A 25141-nucleotide genomic window follows, 5' to 3' on the forward strand; every position below is an offset into this window, starting at 1 on the left:
GGGCTGAGACCGTATAGGGATTTAAAGGTTAATACCAACACCTTGAATTGGGCTCGGAAAACAACTGGAAGCCAGTGTAGATCGAACAACACTGGTGTGATGTGATCCCGGTGGCGACTGTTCGTAAGTAGTCGAGCCGCCACATTTTGTATAAGTTGTAGTTTCCGGACAGTTTCCGGACTGTTTTCAAGGGTAACCCCATGTAGAGCACATTACAGTAATCCAAACGAGAGGTGACCAGGGCATGTACTACCAGTGGGAGCTGATGAACAGGAAGGTAGGGTTGCAGCCTTCGTATGAAGGCCAGCACCTTGTAGGTGTTTTTTTTAAAAAGTAACTGAAATATAACTGTAGTGATTACTTCTGAGAAAAACTAAAGCAATCAGTTACTTTCAGAGCAATTGTAATTGTAACAGTAATTGTTTCGGCCATGTAATTGTAGCTGTAATTTATTACTTTTTAAAAGTAATCTTCCAAGCTCTGCATTGACTAACATGATCAAAAAGGTAGGTTTTGTTCTTCAGAAAGATAGATACAAGGGGTTTATTAACAATATGCATAGAGAACCACCCTTCTTAACTTATCTCTAGGAGCTAGTTCCTAATCTGCAACTCACAATGTTGTAAGTGCTCAGGCCCCAAGTTCTAGCGATACCTCCTATGTATGAAGAAAGACAAGACACTTCCTAAAAAGCACGGGGGAGGGAAGAAACAAACATTCCCCTTCCTTTCATCTAGGGCTGGCTGGCCCTATCATCAGGCACAGTGAAGCAGCCTTCAGAAGCAGATACTGGAGAGCAACATTGAGGTGTTGAACGACAAAGCCATGTGTACCACATGCAGTGCCGGATTTAGGCATAAGCTAAACAGGCTACAGCTTAGGGCCTCACAATCCACAGGGGCCTCCAAAAATTTCAGAATTTTTTGGGGGGGCTTTTAAAATTGTATGTGTACTGAATATATATATATATATATATATGGTGTAATTTTTTTAACAAAGGGCCTCCAAGCTTTATATAGCTTAGGGCCTCACCACATCTAAATCCGGCACTGGCCACATGCCTTGCTCCACCCTCCTTAAACTAGCCTCCTGCCCTCAAGTGCAGCAGAAGATATTGTTTCATCTGTAGTGTTGAAATAAGATTCAACTTCTGGTTTGGTTAGCTTCCATATATGGAAGCACTGACCTGTTCTTCGCTTTGGGCAGCAAAATGTCCTGGGCCAGCCCTGATTCTATTTAAATATCAAGATGCTTTGGTCCATATATCCCCACAAAGTACACTAAGAGCTGTTTTCTTAGGGGCCTGAAAAGAATGTTTCCCATTCAAATAGATTTTGCTTTCTCTGGGGTAGAGCTGGTGGTTGTGGTTGCTTTTTCTTAGACTGACATACAATGATAATTAGTCTTACAGGTACAGGGAACTGCCTTATACAAGTCAGGCCAATGATCCATTGAGCAAAATATTATCTTTCTACACAGATTGGCAGTGGCTCTCTAGGGTTTCATGCAGGAGTAATTGCCAGCCCTATCTGGAAATACCAAGACTTGAGTCTGGGAGCCTTTGCATGCAAATCATGTGCTCTGCCACTGAGCTGTGGACCTTCCCCTGTAACTGCAACTGCAGGAATTTGGGAGAAGGTGTGTAAACTCTCCCCACACAAAAACTTTGCTGGCGTTTCCAGAACTTGTTTTCTCTCAAAACATTACTCTAGGACTACTATTGTGCTGCAATTGGGGATACATTTTCTCAGAAATTCTCTTTGAAATGCCTGTGGCAACTCTATGAGATATGGATATTGTTGTTTGATGCTTCTGTGTGTCTCCAAGTATACTTTTTAAGATGACACAGTCTCAGTGACTAGGCCAACCAGATGACAGGCTCATTTGTATGACATGTCCTCCAACTCTTATTTGACCACAAAACTGAACTGTCTTCTCTCATTTTGTAAAGGAATATAGAGCTGAATTTGTGTTTGTGGCAAGAGCCAACTTGAACTCCTTAGAATTGCATTTCATGTGATTGCCTGAATCATTGGTATCCTCTTTTCTACTGTGGAATTTCTGTTGCATTTTGTTAGTGTCTGGCTTGTTAAAAGCCTCTGTCTGCACTGCAAGGATTCATTTGAACTGAACAGAGTAGTATGTTTCTGCACAGACACTCATTTGCTTTCATTTAGCTGGTATCAAGTCTTGGAAATGAGGCCAATAAATGTCAAGGACTGATTTTAAGCAAGAACTATAGTTCCCTTGTGTTTTTTTCTCTCCCTATTTTTGTTTCTCAGAAATGAAGATATTTTTCATTGCCACCACACCAATGAAGACTCATGACACATACATGGAGTAATGTTATATTTATTAAAATATAACACATAATAAATTGAATCCAAATCAGCCAATCATATATAAAATAGTTTGGGCAAGTGAGTCTCCACCTATCTGGAAGGGTATAGACCCTCCCACAGAGAGGCAACTCAGTCACATCGGACTATAACTCCCCAGTCAAGGATTTGGGAAAAGTTATCCCTCCTTGCTATTGGAGTCAGGTATGTGGTTCCAACCCCCGCATCCTGGCCCAGCCGTACAAGCGTTCACCCTGATGCAGAAGCTGCTCCCACGTGGACACTCCCTAGATCCACAAGGACATTACACCCTGAAGTTTCCCTAGGGAGTGCCCTTTACCATAATGCCTCATCCTCCTTACTTTTAACCCCCATTACCTCACCTGCCCAAATTCCATGCCAGCCAATCCGGAATCACTACAACCCCCCCAACAAGCCAAATGAATCAAACCCAAGCAGTATGGAGTAGGCAAAACCAAAGAGATTCTGAAATCAGGATCTCCAAAAAAAAAAATTCCTACTCAGCCCCAATATGGCGACTAGCAGAGCCCATACTGACAAGGGAGGGAGGGTGGGTGCCGCAAGGCAAAAAGGCGCGATCTTCGCCTGATAGGGCATCAAGCTCCACCTGACAAACATGAAAACCTTCTAGAACCTTCCCGAGTCTTCCTAGCAATGGGGTGGTGGCAAACACGCCCCCGCTCAAGGCGGGAACGCCATTCTCTCTCTTTTCCTATTTAATTTAGTTCTTTTTGAGGTAAGATTACTATAACTCCATGCAAAAACTGTAATGTAGGGTGGATAAGACAAGGCTGGGAGTGTGGAAAGTTGACAAAGAAAATATCTAGAAAGAGTTGTTATTTTATACATTATTCCATTGGCCAAAATTTCATTTACTTGCTTTCTCCAATTTTTCGTGCAATCTAGGCCTAGGGTTGCCAGGTTCAAGGCCTGAGACTGATCCTGTATCTTTAGGAGAAGAGAAAGTCAGCCAAGTGCAGGTGTTCTTGCAACCCTGTAATGGGAAAAACCACAAGGTGGAATTCTCCCTTCCCCCTGCACAACTTTTAAAGATACAAGGGGGAAGGCCGCCATCTTGGTTAATGGCAGTCCTGAGTGCATAGCCCACACAACCGCAAAAGACAGGAGAAACGGGTAGGTGGAGCCAGCAAACGGGCAGGCGGAAGAAGCTCCCTTCCTGCAATCCGCGGGAGCTACTCTGATCATGGAAAAGGAGCGCTACTCCTCCCCCGCCCTATCGAGAGGCTCCTCAGGGGCCTCTGTGGCTCCAGGGACCCTCAGCCCCTTGGGACTGGCCCTGATGGTAAATCACCTCTGAATACCTCTTACCATGAAAACCCTATTCATAGGGTCGCCATAAGTCAGAATTGACTTGAAGGCAGTCCATTTCCATATAAATGAACAAAAGTAATTAATGCTAAACTGAATAAAGTATTTCTCCGCATGTGAGATTGATGAAATGATTATTAAAGTAGATTTTGGTTCCTCCACTTGTATACTGAGAACCATTTGGCAGCTAGTAACTGGAGCTCTCTCCCAAACTGGGGAACAGCTAGATGGATAATTTTTAAGCTATTTATACTTATACTTTAAACTTCCCTACTATTTCCATTCCCTCGCTTAAGCCAGACGTTCCTCAACTGGCCACATGTAACCCCATCAGATGTTAAATAACTTATACTGCAGTTGTGCACTGGGAAGGCACCAGGGCTGGGTGGTATCCCACCTGAGGTCCTGAAGTCAAATCTGGATTGGTGGGCCCATCTATTAGCTAACCTCTTTTCACTGAATAACAGTTCTGGGAATATTCCTTCTTTATGCAGCAAGGCTATTATTATCCCTATCTGTAAAAAGGGCATAAAATCTGACTATTGTCCCATAAGCCTGCTGCCTGTTATTGGGAAATGTATGCTATCTTCATTTAAGTTGAAAGACTGGGTTAAGTCTAACATTATTGACATGGCACAGATTGACTTTAAGGAAGATTCTTCTATACTAGATCATTGCCTGACCCTGTCTCATATTACCGAAAAATATTCCAATTTACCAGCAGGAAAATTATTTGTGGCTTTTATAAATCTTAAGTCAGCATTTGACTCTATCTCTCAGGAAATCCTATGGAGGAAATTAGAAGTTTTATCTATTGAGCCTCAATTGCTGTTTTTAATAAGATCATAATACCATAATACTCAAGTGAGATGAGGCTCTGATGGCCACCTCACTAACGTTATTCATTCATTTCCTTGGTGATTTACCACAGGCACTGTGCTTAAGACATTACCATCCTCCAAAGCTGGTCTCGGTAAAGAACTCTAGTCTTCTTTAGGCAGACAATGCAGCATTATTGTCTCAGGCTAGATTGGGTCTAAAGAAGTAATTGTTATGTTATGGTTTATTTCTATGCTGCCTTTTGGCTAAAAAGGCCCCCAAGGCGGCTCACAAAGAATACAAAGAAATACAAAATACAAGTAAGAAAAAGAACAATACAATTTACAAACATTTAAGACAACAAAACCATAATATTTTTTAAAAAGCAACAACAACTAAAAGCCAAATACATTCATCTTCCTGGTAAAGGGCAGACTACAGGTCATTGACATGTGGGTGGCCCTGTCCACCTGACCACTTCTGGATCTGGCCTGCCCACCAGTGTAGAAGATGAGTTTTATTACATTTAACTAAGGTAAATGGAATTCTGTACTCATACCAGCTATATTAAGAATTTAATTTTTTAAAAATACACTGAAATAAGAACACATTGTTTTGAAAGAACTTTAATACATTGAAAAGAATTTAATGAACATATTCAAAAACATTATCTGCAGTGTATCTCCATCAGTACATTTCTTAACAGACCTTATCTTTAATTTTCCTCCAGGGCAGTCGTCCAACCACAAACTCCACCAACATGTAAAACAGAGACCAGAGGTCATCATGACGTCACATTTCTCTGTTTCTGTGAGCATTGACTGATGCATACCGCACTGTCCCTCTAAAACCAGCAACAGCTCTGGGTGGTGTGACATCCCCACATGAATTTGTAAACTGACGTGCCAAGCCAAAACCCAGCATGTAACACTTCTTCCAGGTACTAGGAAAGTGTCCCAGAGCAAAGTTAGATGGTTTAATATCTCTGTGTAAAAAACCCACAGAATGAATGCTCTCAATAGACTCAAGAATTTGCCTGCCAAGTCACAATGTAGAACTGATTGTGAAGGTCCTTCTAGTCTGGCTTCGACGTAGATCCGCCAAGTTCCGACCCTGCAATTGCATGACTACATAGTTAAATCTGTCATTTACAGACATGATCTTTTCCTTGCAGTTTTTTCAACACAGCTACTTCCATTTTCAGTACTTGCTTTGGTTGCTGAGCTGACTCAACCTTCAATGTAACATTCTCTCGGGAAAGCAAGTCCACCGCATTGTAAATTTCTCCAAACCCTCCACCTCCTAACACTTTCCATCTTTCTTTGACTAATATTCCCACACTAAGGATATCTGGTTGTTCCCCTCCTCCACTCATTGCAATCTCCTGTGGTGGTGTAGCTGCTATGCAAAGCCTACGTCAGTAGAGACCATCCAACTCCCAGAGGTGGCTTCCATTTAAGCAGAGGCTGGAACACAGTTGGTGTCCCTTCCTCCTTTCCCTCCAAGCAGGGCCAACTCCAGGTTAACTCTTTCTCTCAGACATCTCTGATGAAAGAAAGGAATCGGGGGGAAGAAAGAGGGATATCAGTTGTCCCGCAACACCCTCCGGTTCAGCCCGGCGCAGCCCAACAGCAGACTCCTGGCCATTGCTTACAAGTAAGCGGCAACTGACTTTGGCTGACTTTGGAAACTACTGTAGAATTAACCAGCTATCAACTATGCCAAGACAAAAGTGCTGTTTTTTGCCAGGAAGCAAATCAGATTTAGCTGAAATATATATGGCCATGTGATTGAACAGGCTGATTCTTATGAGTTCCTGGGTATCCCCTTTCATAGATCTACTAAATGGGCAGTATATAGAAAGTATGCAATTACAAGAACTGAATATAGTTCGAATCAATTTTACATTTTTTTCACTAAGGGCGGTAGGTCTGTCCCTGCTGCAGTTGAGTCTTTCAAGGCTAAACTAATTTTACAACTTCTATATGGAGTTGCATTGTGGGTTATGGACCTGCATCCCTCTGTCAGAAGGATCCAGTCTTTATTTCTAAGATCTATTCTGGTTGCTCCAAAACGTGTAGCTGGCTCAGTTCTTGATTTGGAAGTAGGCTTGGAGTCATGTCCTAAGCAATTGGATATGATCGTACTATAGGGAAGTTGTGGATTCATATGTTCACCTGAAAATGAAGGATACATCTCCTTGTGGAAAAAAGCTCTGTCACACACAAAAAACCCTTTTCTCTTGGCCTTTCTTCTGTAGACCTGTGGAGGCATAACAGCTTGCATGCTAAATTTCTGATCAAGCAGATTATTCTGGATGTCAACAGAGTATGACAGCCTTGTCAAATCGCTCCTACTCGGCTATATTCTTAGGACTAAATGTTCCCCCTAGCAATGAATGTGCCCTTTATTTTGGCAAATTATCTGGGGTTTTTTGCTAGAGATAATGTCATGCCCTCTATGATGATGGAAGGATGCTTCTATAGTATACCTTGTGACCAGAGATTCTGTTCATGAACCTCAGTTGCTGTTGAGACTATAGCATACATACTTTTGTACTGTGCTTTTTACAAGAGTGCAAGGGACAGGCTGCTGCACCATATTTTGGAACGGTTTCCTGACAGAGCTAAAGAAGTTTTTTTGGAAGTATATTTAAATGGAAATAGTCCTTATATCATTTTAAATGTTGCCAAACTTTTAAGTATTGTTATTTATACCAGGGCTAAAATGTTCAGAGATTAACAACCCATGGAGTAGGTGGTTTTGTAATGCTTGTTCAGTTGTTTGTAATGGTTGTTGGATCAATAAACATATTTCAACAACATATTGTTCTGTTACATTTTATGGAAACTATTTAGTTATCTGTCTGTTTCAATTTCTCTCTCTTGTGAGAAAGTTAATTATTTTTATTTTTTAGGTATAATGCTAAAATAAGATCAATTCATTTTAACACAAAGGCTCAATGCATGTTTAAATTATGAACACAGATACAGATTAAAATTACATCATATGATACTTGTATATGCAATCACATTGTTACCAGCAAGACTACCCCCTTGCCAGTGTATGCATAGGGTCAAAGGTTCTTCCTTTCTCCCTTTCCCTGTATCTATACAGAGTCCTTGTATGTTGAACGTTAGGTCACCTAAGCTCACAGGTTATCAACAGCAGTTGTTTAGTGTAGGCAGATAAAAGAATAGAGGAGACCACACTCAAGAATTCTTGAGTCTTGGATGGTGCCAGGAATTTTCTGTTTGGGAGTTTGACTTCAGACAGCAGAACAACCTTTACAATATATGCTATTCATTTATATCTTGCACAGTACAACTAATAAAATGCATTCTAGGTGGCCTTAGCCATCATTGCAGAAACAGAAAACAGAAAAATAGAAATATATATATCTGCACAAAAGAAATTGCTGGATATCCATTTAACATCAAAGTTGAAAACTCTGAAGGCACATCTTAATTAAAACAAGTTACAATAGTTGAAGGACTGAGTTAAAATCTTAAGTCATATCACTGAGCCAAAGTACAAAGGACATTGGGATGCATGTCATGATGCATCACCCTTCAGATGTTATGGATAGTATAGATGGTCTCCTGCTTTCTTTGACCCCCCTCCACTCTAGCAGAGCTGAGGGGCCCTGAGTGATAAGACCTGGCTTTTTATACTTCTATTTTATGGGAAGGCGTGTTCCCATGGCTTTATCTGCTTTTTGCTACATATTTTATTTATTGATTTATTAGATTTATATCCCACCCTTCCTACCAGTCGGAGCCTATTACTAACAGTGCTTGTTGTCTGGCACTGGAAATCTCATCTTCTCTAAAAAGAAAAGGTGACTACAGTTGTAAAATCCAGACTTAAAACAAATAATACAAATTTAAAGTTACTTCTAATCAGGCTCTCATCAGAAGCTCCAAAAGAGTCTTTCTTTCTCAGCTAGTCAGCTTAACTTCACCATGTAAGGATTTCCTCTTTCTTCCCTTCTACTGTTCACATGACACACTGGCTGTCTGCCCAGACCTGTTATCTTGTACTGTACTTAACTTCATGAGAAAATCATGCTTTGTCTAGTCCCGTTGTTTCTCAGGAAAATTACAACTTTAGTCAGGAGATGGAGGAAAAAGGGGGGCAGTTTCAAACTACTCTTGTTTTACTGTTTGGCTCTTATGCATACAGCAGGCTTTATGGACTATTTCATTAATTCTTAAGCATGTTCTAAGCAAATTTCAGCATATGTAAATGATTTCAGCACATTATATGCATATTTGAAACTATTACATGGACTTTTCCATTACAGCATCCTTCTACTTTATCCATGGCCATGGAAAGTCATTGAATAAACAGTTACACTTCAGCAAATTTGGGTGAATGTCAGAAAGGACATTCTATCACTGTGAAGTAACAGCTGAACATTCTACCTATGTGCCCAGTATCCATGCTCATATCTGTAGGATGGTTGCATGACAGATGCTCACCAATTTCCAACCAAATTAGTTTGTGCTACAGAGTCATGCAACAGGTATATGAGGTCCTCATTGTGTAAGAATCAGTGGCCTTGTTTGCATGTAATGGTAAGCCAAACAATGGCCTAGTATGAATATGTGAGTGTGTTAGCTCCAGATGACAAGCTAAGTCAACCCTTTGTTTAGACACTTTACCATACTGACCAAAAAACCCAGCAAGTTTATGCCATCCAGTAAGCTTACCATGATATGCAAGCTAGGCCAGTATGAGACAATGGACCATAAGCCAAGATCTCAACAGTTGAAGCACAAATCCTAGCAAAAAGGAACTAGGAGTCTAATGGAGTCCTGGGGTATATTTAACAGAGGACCAAGATAAAAGCAGAGGCAGTGCCAGTCAGAGTATGCAATCCAGTCAGGGCAGCTAGTATTAGGAATAAATACCTGTAAATGAGAAGTGAGGAGCAGTTAAAACTGTACCAGATAGTCAAAGGCTATCTAGCCCAGCATCCTGTTCTCACAGTGGCCAGTCAAATATTTATCGGAAGCCTGCAAGCAACACATGAGTGTTACAGCTGTCTCTCCACTTGTGATTCCCAGCAACTGGTATTCAGAGACATAATACTGAGATGGCCATTGACAGTCTCCATGAATTTGTCTAATCCGTTCAGGCTGGGGGCCATCACTGCATCATCCACTTATAGTAAGCAGAATAAGAGAGAATCAGAGTCAGAAGAGCTGAGGTCAGGAGTCAGTCAATCTCTCAAGGATGAGATAGTGAGAACTGGGAAGTGCAGTTCCTTTGCAATGCAGCTTTACCTTTCTTGTTCCTTATGTCATATGGCACCAGATGGTCAACAAGTGGGTTTGGCTTGCCAGTAATGGCCTGCAGGACCAAATGGGGAGATCTGGCTAGACTAATTAGGTCTTCAGATTGGAGGTTCCCCAGCAGTGACATAGAGCATCCTTGCTAAGGTCTAAACTCTAGACCAGCCTTTCCCAACCAGTGTGCCTCCAGATGTTGTTGGACCACAATTCCCATCTTTCCTGACCATTGGCAATGCTGGCTGAGGCTGATGGGAGTTGTAGTCCAACAACATCTGGAGGCACACTGGTTGGGAAAGGCTGCTCTAGACAAAGGGCAGCTAATGGGAGCTCCCATCATCTCTGACCATTGGCCATGCTGGCTGATGCATTCCTCAACATCTGGAGGGTAGCATATTGGCTAACTCAGCTTTAAACCCGAAGAGGTCTGTTCTACCTTTATGAGAACACTCAAGTTAGTAATGCCATTCTGGTTTGGCTCCATTGTCCACAGTCTCCAGTCCTCAGACCAGTCCTATGTCTTACCATCCTGTTAATACTGGCCTCATCTGTGCATTCTGCAGATGACCATTGCACTACACTACTGAATGTACCACAGGACAAACTTTTAAGGGCCTGCCACATTTCCCCTGAGTGTTCAGACTGAAGATGATTCATCTGAGAACACAACTGAGAGGACATTGCAGGCACTCTTATCCATGTACGAGTATATATATATATATATATATAAAGATCACCACTGCTGTTTACAAAGTAGAAAATAAATTTAAAATGCATTTTTGCCCCCTAGGTTAATAAACAATATTTAGGGACCCTAATGCGTTGCATACCTTGCCCCATTTCTGCTGAAGTCATAACTGATTTCAAGCTTTGGGAAGTAAATATCCCAGCAGAATAGCTGCTGTATCAGACAACTGAACATGATTAACATCCTTTTTATCTTATTTTTATTTTATGGGGGGGGAGAGGAAATCACAGCCTCTCTGTGTAGAGATAGGACTTTTTTGCATTTAACTAATTAAGGCATCCCCTGTTCACAAGTTTCTAATGATGAACTCAAAATAATTGTTCATTAATCAAATAGTGCCTTCTGTAAGCACACTGGTATTCTTAGTCCTAAGCCACTTGGGACTAGCCTGAGGACAAAAAAAAAAAAGGTAAATCAGAGAGATGCTAGAAGCCAGCACACAGCTTCTGTATAGTTATTTCATTATTTGGTTGTTCCATAGTTAGGTACTTGATTTTCTACTGTTGAGCAAAACCTTCAAACATATTGCCCAGACAGTTGTGGAAAACAACCTGCTGGAAAAAAAAAATACTTTCAAACTGAAGTAAAATAATAGGCTGACCAAGGCTGAGAAACCCCTGAATGACACATACGTTCAGGCTATATATCAAAGGAATAAAACAAGCAAGATATTTCAAACTGATGTAGTTTGATGGCCCAGCAGTACTGTACATGGTGTTTGATTACATGGAAGCAGAAATAGAACCAGCTGCACCAAGATACTTGAATGTTCCCATGACATGAAAGTCCAATTTGATGGTGGTAGCTTCAAAAATTGAAATAGGGCTGAGCAGTGATGGAAAAATGTATACCAATGAGTATCAAATGTAGCAGAAAGAAGGGGTGCTATTTTCATAGTAAGAAGCTGGATGCACCATAACAGTAAATATAGCAAGCTTGTATTAGGCTAGATCACTGTTCTTCAACCTTGGGTCCCCAGATGTTGTTGGACTACAACTCTCATCATCTCCAGACAGCATGGTCAATGGTCAGTGATGATGGGGGTTGTAGTCCATCAAAATCTGAGGACTCAAGGTTGAAGAACACTGGGCTAGAGCAAGAAAAGGAAAAGAAGAACCAAATTGGAGCCCATGTGTACTGTTAGAGTTTGGGTAGCATGTTATTGTCTGGAACAAGCAGAAAAAGAGATATGCCAGGGAACAGGGAACTGAGAATTAGGGTTCATTTGAGAAGACACTCTGCACACACATTGAGTATGTAGCATGACACAAACACTGAAAGAGGAAGTACCAAAATAAACATCTGGGTCTTATTGGAATATGAATAGTACATGTGGCAGACACCTGGGGTGCCAGTAAAGGTTATCACTAAATAAAAACAGGAAGTGTCAGGAAGTGTGGTGAGACAATCAGGGAATGACAAGTCCAGACTTGGGAGATAAACAACTACATAAAAGGTGATGGAGAGATAACCTTGGGGTATGTTCTTGACTTGGACCCTGTGGAATTATTCCTGTGTTGGATTATTTGCTGGCATGGATTGACAGGCGAACTTCAACTGGTAAAATGCCAGGTCTTTGGAAGTGTAAGAAATTTTTATTTTATATTCTGTTTACATGCTTGTATAAAGCTGTGTGTGTAGCTTGCTACTTTGCAGCTGAGTTGTCCTGGCTGCACCAGTTTGGGTTCAGAAAGCAAATGAAACCCCGGGAACCAGAAAATTTAAATTTATAAGGGAGTTGTAGGCAGAGCTTGGAAAAGTTACTTTTTTGAACTACAACTCCAATCAGCCCCAGCCAGCATGGCCACTGGATTGTGCTGATGGGCGCTGTAGTTCAAAAAAGTAACTTTTCCAAGCTCTGGTTGTAGGATACCTTCAGATCAAGTTCTGCCATCTCATTAAAAATCCTATAGAATTTAAATCCTTCAGTAGTTACTGTGAGAAAAAAATGACATATTAGGAGACAAAGTTGGAGATTCTGTTCTCCTGTGCTGTGTACTGAGGTGGGGCTCTGGGAACTTGTGTCGGAAAAATGGCAACCAGCGGGAAAAAACGACCAAGAAGGTGGAGGGTACACCGATGCAGAAAAACGTGCATAGCCATGGTCTGATTCCATACAATCATCTCTGCTGATTTGTCAACAAGGAATCTAAACAAATCTTAAGCCAACATGGAAGGGGCAGCAGACATCATCTGTTCTTTGGGAGGGAGAGAGTGGCGGAGACTAGCAATGACAAAATCAGGGCTTTCTTCAGTTGGACTGTTCCTCACAAGAGGGACAACTTTACATTGTATATCATTTATTTCTTGACCTCATTCCCTCTTAGGCAACATTCCAGAGGTGGGCAGGGTCAGAACCAAACATGGAAAAAGCAACTGATGTGGTTCTTGTTAATTTATTCATTTTATTTCTATACTATCCTTCCTCCCATGGGAGCCCATAGGCTTACCTTTGTACAGTAGGCTACATTCCAGCCACCGAAAAGCCACACATCTCTCTACCAAGGAAAGAAAAAAACATGTCCACAGTTCAATGACACATTCAAGGCAGGCAAAAGCAATGAACTTATTGTGGAGAGAGGGGAGCAGAGCCAGGGTGGAGTATGGCCTGGGGATGCATGCAGAGAGTTCTGAGGGTGAGATTGAGAGTCCCGGAGAGCCACAGTTGGACCCTGGCCAACCCTGTTTATTGTTGTTGTTAATAATAAGAATTAATAATGATTATTGATTGATATCCTGAGGAAGCTCAGGGCCGCAACTGTCATATACTAATACTATTGTATGTTATCTATAAAGTGCTGCTGCCAAATACTAAGTACTACTGAACATCTAACAAATACTATAAAATCCAACAAATACTATAAAATAAAGTACCATAACATGTCAATTATCAAATGCTGTTAAATACTCTTGCATGCCAATTATCAAATAACTTCACATATGATACACCAGTAGTTTTTAAACTGAACATCCCTTGATCCTTTGGAAACTTGTTCAGGGATACCTCAGTGAGAAGAAGCTGAAGGAGAACATTTCAACCACTTTTTCATTCCAGCCAGTTCAATAGATCATAACTGAGCATCACAATGGAGATGCAGACCCAGAGTATGAAGGTATGGAATGGCATGGTCCAATTTTGCTGGCAGAGTGTATTACTTAGAAGAGCATTAAAGTGCTAGGAAACTGGGCTTCTGGGACTGCCTGCTTACCTGTGGAGCCACATTTTATGAAAATGCCATTAGGGTTGAGTCCTCAATTGTTTTAAGGTAAGAAATACTATTTGGCTTTAAAAATTGAATTCCATAAATGGGCTGTAATACCAACAAATTGAGTTTATCTTAAATTATTTTTGAGTATTTAAGTTTGTTAATGTTGTATGGTTTACATATGATGTTTGATTATGTTTGATTATGTTTGATTATGTTTAATAATGGTGTAAAATTAATAAAGATTATTTTTTTTAAAAAAGAAATGCTATTTGGGGACATGTCCAACCAAATTCTATTAATTTCAATGACAGATATTTACACATGTGCAATCCATTTACCTTGGAGTATGGCCCATTCACTCAATGGGACTTACATCTTAGTAGACATGTATAGGTGTGCCCTGTAGTTCTCCTATTGAAACCAGTGGAACATGGGTGGACACATCAGTGTCCTTCACTGAAACCATTCATTGTATCTACATAATCTGGCCATAGTTTGCTGTAATAATGGCTTGCATCACTCTGAAATGCTGACCATGCAAAGAACACTTCACACAACCTGTTGCTACTAGACTGGTCATGAATATGACTAAGGTGCACAGCAATTGGGGGGGAACTTGATTTTGAGAGCCGTGAAAAATAATAGTTCATTAATCAAAGGCTGATTTTTTTTTAATCCAAAGTGATATAGGCAAGGAATGAGGAGTTACAAGCCCCTCCATTATGCTGGACTGGCTTGCCAATCATTAATTAATCAGTGTCGTAGTTCTCTTTTTGGCATGATTAATGAAGGCAAGCAGTTATCACCATGACAGACCTCTTCCATTGTAGCATATGGACCTAAGAGGGCCCCTCCTTCCAATATTCTAAAATTAACTCCTAATACCTTCCTGCCCTTCTGCCTAGTGTCATTAAAATGCAAATTTTGAGATAAATAGGTTGTTTTGCATCCTCTTAGCTTTGTGTAGAAATGCCATTAGCAAGGAATTCATTTTTAAAATAATGGCATTTTTAATAATATTTTTGCATTTCAATAGGACCCTGCATACAAGGATCTGAAGTGCAATCCTCTTTGCAAAAGAAATAATGCAAAGAAGTTTTGAATACCTGAAACAAACATCACTCAATGCATCCCTCAGTAATTGAACTTCATCCACATTAGAGAATATTTAGAAATATCAAATATCAAATCATTCCAGTGAACAATTATAGGCAACTATATCTGGGTAAAGGTAGTTATTTCAAAATCCACAGCAAAATATTTTTTTCAGCTGAAAGGCCAAAGAAAAAAATATGGTTGGCTGAACAAAAGAAGGTTTTATTTAGATACTTGCTATTTCCTGTTTGCAATATCATTTAACATTAATATCTTGCACGAGCTATGCATATAATTATACAGTTGAACTTTGAATACTAGTAATCCAGTCTAACTGGATTGTTGAGGTGAGTGGCTAGGGATGGAGAAAGAAAGGAACATTGGATGTTGTTTTATACAGAGTCAGACCATTGGCCCATATAGCTCACACCATCTGGTGGTGGCTCTCCAGGGTTTCCCACAGACAATTTAAAATAATTGCAAAACAAATTAATTTTGCAAGGTTTTTTTTGTAGGTAGCCATCGGACTAACATAAGAAACAATACATTAAAAGTTGCACTGCCTAGCTCAATGTCACATAGTGTTTATTTTCACCCACTGTTGCCAGGGTGATTACAGGGTCATTCAAGAGTGAATAAGAGCAAACACGAGGAACTAAAGGCCACCTTCCTGTGGTGTTGTCAGTGGCCTCATTTGCTTGTTAAAGCTTCTTCCCAGGCTCTGAGACTGGGAGTGGTCATTCTCAAACCAGCCAGGATGTGACCGTGTGACAGTGCAAGACACTGTTGAACATGGTTCCTCCATGCCAATAATAGCCAAAGTTTATGGCAATGAAGAAAGAACTGGGGGTATATACCTTAAAATAAGCTTTAAGCCACTGAAAATTAGACACCTGTACCGCCAAGACAGTGTCATCTATAAGATGGCATAGAATTGTATCTGGGCCAGTGCTTCATTTGGGCTCAAGATACTGTGACAGGCCTGGGACCATACCATTAACTGCCAAAATATAATCAATTGAATAAGGAATTGGGGTATGCACACAAAATATTCTTTGGTCCACTCCAAATCATATAGCTTGACCTCCCAGAAATTGTTCTCTATACAATGACATAGTATGGAATCCAGCCCATTATTTCTTTTGGACCCAGGACATCATCAAACATTATTTTATGTTCACCGCCCAGAGAGCTATCGCTAGTCGGGCGGTATATAAATTTAATAAATAAATAAATAAATAAATAAATAAATAAAGTATATTGTGGGATGGACACCCTAGTCCCTTATTCCTTTGTATTACAGCTATGACATAGAGATGTATGCTTACATGCCTTATAAAGTATTGGGTTATACACTACTACTTCGTTTTAAATTGTTCTTAATGTTGTATTTTACATTGTTGTGACCTGCTCTGGGACATTCTGTTGTTAGTGCTGTTATAGCAAAGGAAAATAAATTTAAAGAATAATCTGGCCAGGCGTGAATACTGCTTTCTGCTTCTCTGTCACTGTCACGGTTTGACAGTCCATTCTCACTGTCAGAGATATTGCTTGAATGACTGAATTGTATCTACGTTTATCTCCTGCTATTACCAAACTGCTTGATGATGTGAATGGGATGTTATCATCAGGATTCACTGTTTCTTCTGCAATAAGAGAATTCTCACTTTTCACAAGTTGTCTTGGCTTTTTGAAGTAGGAACAAATAAAGGCTTGCATGCAATTGACATTCATTGGGGGCTGCATAACTGATTCAAAAAGCCTACAGCAATAAACAGAAAAAACTTTTAAAAAACTGATGTGTGCATAGGCTTCCTCCCCCCCCCAACTCTATTTCTCTGGGGACTTTTTTGCTGCCTTTTTTTTTTCTAAATGAAGGACAAAGGATTTCCCCCCCCCCATAAATGAAGGAATTCACTCTTTCTAAACAGGCCAGGAACTCATTTTGCATAGGAATTTGTAATTTTTGAATTTTGCCACCTTCTAGAATAGGGTTGCCAGGTCTTCAGTTTTCACCCAGAGACTCTGGTTTTTGGGGAGTCCTCTCTGGGTCAGTGGGTGAGTCACCTTAAACTCGGCACTCTTAGGTTTCATTTTTTTAAAAAGTTTCTAGGTGGTCTGGTTCAAAAGATATAAACCAAAATGTCAGCCAGCTCCCCCCACAACTTCTGCTAATACCGACTGCTCTAATTGGCCCTTTCAGATTTTAGCCAATAAGTTAAGTCAGGGTTGTGATTGACAAGGTTGGTTGACCCAGGCAATAGCTAAACCCAGTTTCCTTTTCCTGCTTGTCTTCCACCAGGAATACAGTAAATGTATAGCTTTTAGCAGCATAAAGAGTACTTTCTCTGTACAGGATAAGGACTTGCTTCTGAGTATACATGCATTGGATTGCACTACAACAGAAGATCACAGCAGGATCTTGGTAGGCACAAAAGTGTACATGCAGGGTTTTTTTAATTACTTCAAAAATGGCATATTATACATTTTATCTTTCAAATAATTTTTGAACAGAAGTTTTAAAAAGTGACCTTACTCCCTTACATCCATAGAAGCCACAACAGTGCTTTCATGTGGTCAGCTCAACCCACTTAAATCCACTGATGATGCACCTTGTGATTTGCATGACGGTTTGTTTCTTGCCCAGTCACGGTAAAAGAGAATTCACGTACTGGGAAGTGTGGCTTCAATTGCTGTTGTTCCCAATCTACTGCCTGTGAAGGGAGACCAAACCATGTGCGTTTTCTCTCTGTCAGTTATTACTCACTGGAATTGGGTTGGCTGTCAAAGTGAGTTTATAGCAGCCCATGGAGTAGGCAGGAAAGAGTAGAGTATCTTCTTAACTTTTACTCATTTCTCAAAACTCTCTGTAGTGAAGAGTCAAGTCTGTAAAGAAGTTTAGAACAGCCATGTTAAAAGGCAGGGCAGGGCATTCAAGGCAGGGGGTTGCCAACCCTGCTTTGATATGGATATCATTGCAGAGGATCCTAAATCAAGCCTTACTAACAACACAATCCTAACTATATCTACTCAGAAGGAAGTCCTGTTGAGTTCTATGGGGCTTAGTCCCTTAGTAAGTGTGTTTAGAATTGCAGTCTTCAGCGGCATCCATCTTTACTCCTGAGTGCTCTCATCTACATCTCCACAACACTAGGCTCCTTTCTTCCTACAGTGGCCTTCTGGTGACTGGCCTGGCTTGAGGGCACTTAAACCCTTCTTCCCAGAAGCAAGTAGCCTAGATTAAATGTTCCTTACCCAGGCTTTCTAAGCAGGTGAGAAGAAATGATCCTGTCACTTCAGTTGGACCTGGAAACCCCCTCATTTAGCTAATATTGCTATCTTAATTTCCAATCAGATAAATTTTTTTGTTTGTGGTATGCGCCAATCAACTGTGACTAATGCTTAATGTATCATGCTTAATGACATCACTAGGGCCCACCCCAATGACACCACTAGGGTATGCCCCAATGACATCATTGGGGTTGGCCCCTGAAATCTCATGCAACTCTATCATTCAGGCTTGCCTGGACTTTGAGCCCATACATAGGCAATGGCCTGGGACTGTGATTGTTTGGTCCGACATCCTCCCCAGGAGGTTTTGGACAGCAGAAATTGACTCCAGGAGCCTGAACAAGGATCATAAGAAAGTAAATCGGGAGGTCTGGTTCGCTCTTGCTGATTGACAGGGTGAGCTAATATATGATCCGGAGGTGAAGTGTGTCAGGGCTGATCTTTACCGGCCGGACAGTGTTCATATGTCTGAGTTGGGTAACTATCTGTTTCTGACTGATCTGCAGAATGCCCTGCATGAAATTATTGGCCACAAGAGAGAAGGAGGAACTAAGCTGAGTCTTCTTCTCTTTTGTGATGGATATGTGTGGGAATTTCACATGGTAGAGATTGGTGAGCACCCTTAGGCACCCTTTAAGGTGAAAGGTGTGATCTGAGGCTTGCCTTCCGGGTTGTGAGGCCTGTTGGCAGGATAAGGTTCACCTTTGGGGCTAACCTGTAACATCCACTCAGAGTTGTGAGGCCCTGGGAGGCCCAGGAAGGGGGGGCAGGAAGGCCTCCCTAATCACCCTGTGGAGCTGGAGTCTGGAGAAGGGAATTGGGCTTGGACCACTCCCTCTTCCATGGCAGGGTGTCCTCGCCCAATTGGTTAAGAGTTCAGTCCTGCACTTTTCTCAGCAGATCATTTTTATACAATTAATCATTTAATTGGCTTTATTTAAATAAATGTGGCACTTGATTTGCCCACACTTCATCTTGTGTCACCTGTTCATTTCCCGACTGTGGCTGCAAACATTAGCATAGAAATTCCTGATTCTGATCTCTGGTGTTGGCTGCACCACACATTCTTAGGCATATAATTTGTATTTCACTTTAAGATGCACAATATATATATACCAATATCATTAAAAGCTGAAACACCAACACCAGCACACACACACAGAGAGAGACTTTCTCCCAACTGAATATATTTTTCTCACTCATTTCCTCCTTTCATTCTCATCGGTTCCAATCAGCAGGAAAAGACAAGAAAGCATGTTAGAAGTCTGCTCTCAATGGCTAACACATTCCCATTCCATGCTGACTTGTTCATAGGATACTGGAGACAAATGGAATCTGCTGGAACCTGATTCCCAAAACAGTAATTTTATTTTATTTATTTATTTATTTTATTAAGCTTATATACCGCCCGACTAGCAAACAGCTCTCTGGGCGGTGAACATAAAAACATATACAATAATAAAATTACAGGATCTAATACAACAAGTATATAAAAGTACACCATCTAAAATAAAATTACAACATTTACTCAAATTAACTTAGATTAAAATGCCTCAGAGAAGAGAAAGGTTTTAACCTGGCGCCGAAAGGATAATAGTGTCGGCGCCAGGCGTACCTCCTCGGGGAGACTATTCCACAATTCGGGGGCCACCACTGAGAAGGCCCTAGATCTTGTTACTACCCTCCGGGCCTCCCTATGGGTCGGGACCCGGAGGAGGGCCTTCGTAGTAGACCATAGTGTACGAGCCGGTTCGTATCGGGAGAGGCGTTCCAGCAGATATCGTGGTCCCGCGCCGTATAAGGCTTTATAGGTTAGTACCAACACTTTGAATCTGGCCCGGAAGCATATTGGAAGCCAGTGCAGGCGAGCCAGAACAGGTGTTATATGCTCAAACCGCTTGGTTCTTGTTAGCAGTCTGGCCGCTGCATTTTGCACTAGCTGTAGCTTCCGAACCGTCTTCAGAGGTAGCCCTACGTAGAGCGCGTTACTCTAAGGGATCTAAGGGATCTAAGACACACACACCCTGAGACCTTGGATGACAATACCTCTGGACTCAAATGATCCTATTAAATCTTTGAATGTTTAAATGTTTGAAAAGCTAATTTACAAAAAAGGGGCCCATTTGGCCTAATAAAAGTGGATGTATTAGGATGTCGTGACATTTTCAGATATTTCCAATAACAATCAGGATAGAGGTGCTGTTTGCCATGAGCTGAGCACTGCAACTTTCAGTATGTTGTTTCTTGTGCTAGGCTGATTTTCTCTCAAAAAATAAATTATTTTGCTATTATTTTAAAATTCAGCTTTTTTTTTACCAGACTAAACTTGTTTTTACTGAAAAGTTTTAAAACACTGGAGAGATTCTGATACTTTTTTTAGAAAAAGCATTTACAAATCTCCACAAAGATGCAAAAACACAACATATGGTTAGCAATAAGTTGCTACAGCAGTTTGCAAGAAGCCTGTCTGTGTTTCTGTGAAGATATACAAAATAATAGTTGCGGCTATATTTGCTTCTCTGTGCCAAATGTTTTTTTTACTCTCTCTCTCTCATGGTCACACACACACACACACATTTTCAATTTAGAGAAATAAAAGGGAAATATGTAGGTTTGATATCTCCATCTAAATTTATGCAAATAGTACACAGAAGGCATGAAAATCCTTTTTTCACCTAATCCTAAGAAAGTTGTGTGTGAGCTATGCATATACAATAGTGAGGGTATGTGTATAAATATTAAAATTGACCTCACTACTGGTCTAAGGAGTGAGCCTTCCCTCAAAAGGTTTTTAAAAATGTTCTGCAGGATAGTTGGTGCCAGGAGGTTCTGAAGAGGTCTTAGTGTTATTCATTAATAGGCAAAAAAACTTGCGGTTTAAGAATGTACCTATAGCCAACAGATATTTCTATCAGCCTTTAAAAATCAGGGAAATTGGGCAGCTATAGTGAATGCACCAGGGGAGCAGGAGACCTGACCTCCTCTCTGATATATTGTACTGCCCTACAAATATGTCAAAATGCAAACACAGTTTGGGTTGGTCTTTCACAGTCCACTTCCTGTGTAGCTTGGAAGAATTTGGTAACATGTGCCTCTGAGAAGTGATCCTGTCATGTCAGCTGGACTTGGAAACCCCTTCATTTAGCTAATATTTCTATCTCAATTTCCAATCAGATATTTTTGTTTGTTTGAGTGGTATGCTCCAATCAACTGTGGCTAATGCTTAATGTATCATGCTTAATGACATCACTAGGGCCCACCCCCAATGATACCACTAGGGTATGCCCCAATGACATCATTGGGGCCAGCCCCTGAAATTTCAGGCAACCCTATTCTAGAAAGTAGGAAGGGATTTTTTTACCCCTTCTCCTGTCTCCCTGTATCACCCCTCCTCCTTCTACACATACCTAGAATGTTGGAAAAAGAGAGAGAGAATGACCATTCAGGTAGTTTTTCATCAAGAACAACATAATTATTCTGCTGTGAGGCAAGGATCTTCATTTGCTGAATTCCCCTTCTTGGTGTAACCGGGTGGCTATTTAAGCCCTCCTCCGCCCTCCCTCGGCCTCTTTTTGGCCTTGCACAACTATGGGCTTTGGTTGGTGCCCTGTTTCAGCAGCAGGCAAGGTGGGAGAGAGAGGCTGCCTTGGAGCAGTAGCAGAGTGGCAGTGGGAGCAGCAGCGCAGAATGGTTGTGGCGGCATTGTTGGTGGGCTCTTAGGGACCCACAAGGTTTGGAGTCTGGGGCTAGGGGAGTCTTCTGCCTAGGTGGCCATCATTGTGGCCATGTGAATGGGCCTTACCTTGGTGCAGTGGCCATTTTTTGGCCTTGTATGCAGCCTGGCAGGCCTTTTAAGGGCCTGGAGGGTAGAGACTGACTGGGCCTTACTGGCAGCATTGGGACGTAGATGGCTATTTTTTCTGGCCTTGTGATTGGGCCTTTCTTTGGTGTGACGGCCATTTTGCAGCCTCACATGTGGCTGCCATTTTCTCATTTTTCCAATCTTAAATTTAGTTCTCCACATTTCTGTAAGCAATTTGTGGGTTTTTTTTTTTTAAATCCTCATGAAAATTCTCAAGCATGATAGCGCAGGTTTCTCCTAATAAACACATTTTTGTAGGTAGTTTTTACACATTTTTGCAAGCAATTTCTCATAATATAATGCATTTTTGTAGTTTATTTTCATTCATATATTCATTTTCATGCACACTTTCCTCTAACATATACATTTTTGTACACATTGGTTGGTTGGCAACCTGAATTGCAAAATTCAAATAAGTGTGAATTTTGAAGGATGGCTGTGTTTCGGTGCTCATATTGTTTTGGAAAGTGCAGATTTGATAGGTTCAGCATTAAATGCAAACTGAATCAAATTTCTCACCCATCCCTAAGTCAGGCACACTTTTAACGTGAGCATGGAAAATTAATGGACTGATCCAGTGCTTAGAGCCAGGGTGAAGTTGCCCAACAAAGCTGAACAGCTTCAGTTTGTAGGATGCAGGTGAAGCTAAATATGGCTGCAAAGTTGCTGCACCTTGCAGAGTAACCTTACCAGTTAAATGAAGTTGTGGTCTTTTATCCTGTTTTTTTGGCTTGTATTCATTCTGGGGTGTGGGGGAATGGTGAGTTCTTAATATTCACCTCATGCACAAAGAAATGGGGAAAAATTTTGATGCAGTTCACATTTAAAGCTGAATCTATTAGATTCACACTATGAAACAATGACACCTGAAACACAGTTATCTTTCAAATTTTGCACTTATCCAAATTATGCAATGCAGTTCTCCACCAGTATTTACAAGAATGCATAAATTATGGGGAAGTGTGAGTAAAAATGTATGTTTGTGAAAATAAGATACCAAAATGTATTATATTAGGAGAAAATTCTTAAAAATGTGTGTATTAGTCAAAAGTGCATTCAAAATATGTTTATTAGGATAAATTTCACTACAATGCTGAATAATTTTAATGAAGGGTTTTTTTTAATTGCAAATTGCTCCAGAAATGTGAAGAACTGAATTTATTATTGAAAAAGTGAGAATCTGAGAGAGCCAACATGGACAGATCCTTCCATCCCTACTTGCATGCTTATTATGTGTTAGTCCTTTGTTGTTTTTATTATGGTCCACACACTCCACTTAAAGAAACAAATATTTTATTTCAGATGATGGTGGATTCACATAATATGCTGTGCACCTAGGCCTGCATGCAGATGTACAGTATATGTGTGTGTATGTGTAAGTCCACAATACAAATGAGTGCATGGGTAAATGGATTTGTTTTGGTAGCTCATCTACCCAATAAATAAATAAATATCCTATTCATTAAAATCACATACCTATCAAAAATTACACATCCATTTTGATACTACCAGAAATGTAAGAGAGACACGCACAGACATCGACTGGAGAATATCATACATTTTGAAAAACAACAGATTTTTGCAAGATCAAGTTAATGCCTTGTGTTGTCTTTTGAAAGCTCACTGTCAAGCAGGGGTGGAGAATGAGAGGCCCTCCGGATGTTGTTACACTATAACTCCCATCAGGTGCCACACAGCTAATGGTCCTGGATGATAGGAGTCATCGTCCAGCAACATCTGGAGGACCACGGGTTCCCCATCCCTGCTATAAAAGCAAAAGTGTCCCAGAATACTTGGTGCTAGCAGGTTCTGAAAAGTTTGTAAGGGACAAACAGCATGGCAGCTTTTTGGCACGTTGAATACTCCTGGCAACACTGACAGCTGGCAAAACACAGAAACATTTCCAGACTACAAAATGAATGAAGCGTTTGACAGACATTAGTATTTAGTAGCAGCCACAAGTGTCCGATCAATGTGGTGGAAAGGAAAGCTGAAGCCACAATGTCTTCATACTCAATCGCAAGGTAAAAAGAACACAGCGAGAGCAGATCGTGTGATCCTTTATCTTCCCACACAGGACAGGCAATTCATAAATAAACATAAAGGGAAAGAAAGAGGGAATGCTTTGGTGCTGGGAAAATTCAAACCTTCATTTTCTGAGGAAGTCTTTGCTGCTGATGTTGGTTTTAAAATAAACTTTTTTTTGTTGCAGTCATTTTCATGCTGTTTTATGTCCTCACTGTGAAAACCGAAACATTTGCAAATCTCTCCTGCAGACACAGTGAATAAAATCAATACGGCCAAGTCCAACCTGAATACCTGCTCTTGTGTTTTTGCAATTAATTTTTGGCATTGACAGAACCCAGCATATCTACATTTGCACCAAGCATATATAAATATTGAGTGTGTATAGTTCCAGTTTTTTAAAAAACGTGGAACACACCCCTCTCCCTATCTTTTTTCTAGTTCCTCTGATAAATTGTCACCAGCATCTTAAGTTTCTCAGTCTAGAGACCACAAAAGTTTTTGTTCTGTGCTGTAAATAGCAACATCTGCTATTGTAACGTAAAGCTTTCAGGAAATCTGAGGTGTACTCTGTGCTTTACAGCTTTCATAAGGAATTGGAGCTACTTTTTTCTCTCAAGAGTTTCTTCCAGCTGCACTACTGAGCACAGCAGTGAGTACAAGGCCGTTCAGTCAAGGTCTTTCAAAGCTACAGAACTACAGAAGAGGGCACACCATGGGGAACCTCATCTCACAAACACTTCTGTACATTAAAGCAAGATGGAATTGTTGAGAGTCTGGATGAGTTCCCTGCCCCCCTGCTTAGAAAGCCTGCCTGCTTACTTTGAATTTCCAACTCCGCGGTTTGTCATAGGCTCATCAGCTGGAAGGACACCAAGTAGGAAAGCAATAGTCTAGGGTCAGTTTTGATGTGTTTATGGCACCGAATCTACATCTTAAAGAACATTTCTTGCAAACCCAAAGGTAAATAGATTCCACAGCTTCGGATGACTGAAAGCTGTATGAATGTCTACACTTTATTTATTTTTATTTTAATCCTTCCAACCTAATTTTCAAAAAAAAAATTAAGACAACTAACAAATCAATAGTGAAATAATGTACAAAAC

Source organism: Rhineura floridana, chromosome 2 (assembly GCF_030035675.1).
Source record: "Rhineura floridana isolate rRhiFlo1 chromosome 2, rRhiFlo1.hap2, whole genome shotgun sequence".
NCBI classification, from domain to species: Eukaryota; Metazoa; Chordata; class Lepidosauria; order Squamata; family Rhineuridae; genus Rhineura; species Rhineura floridana.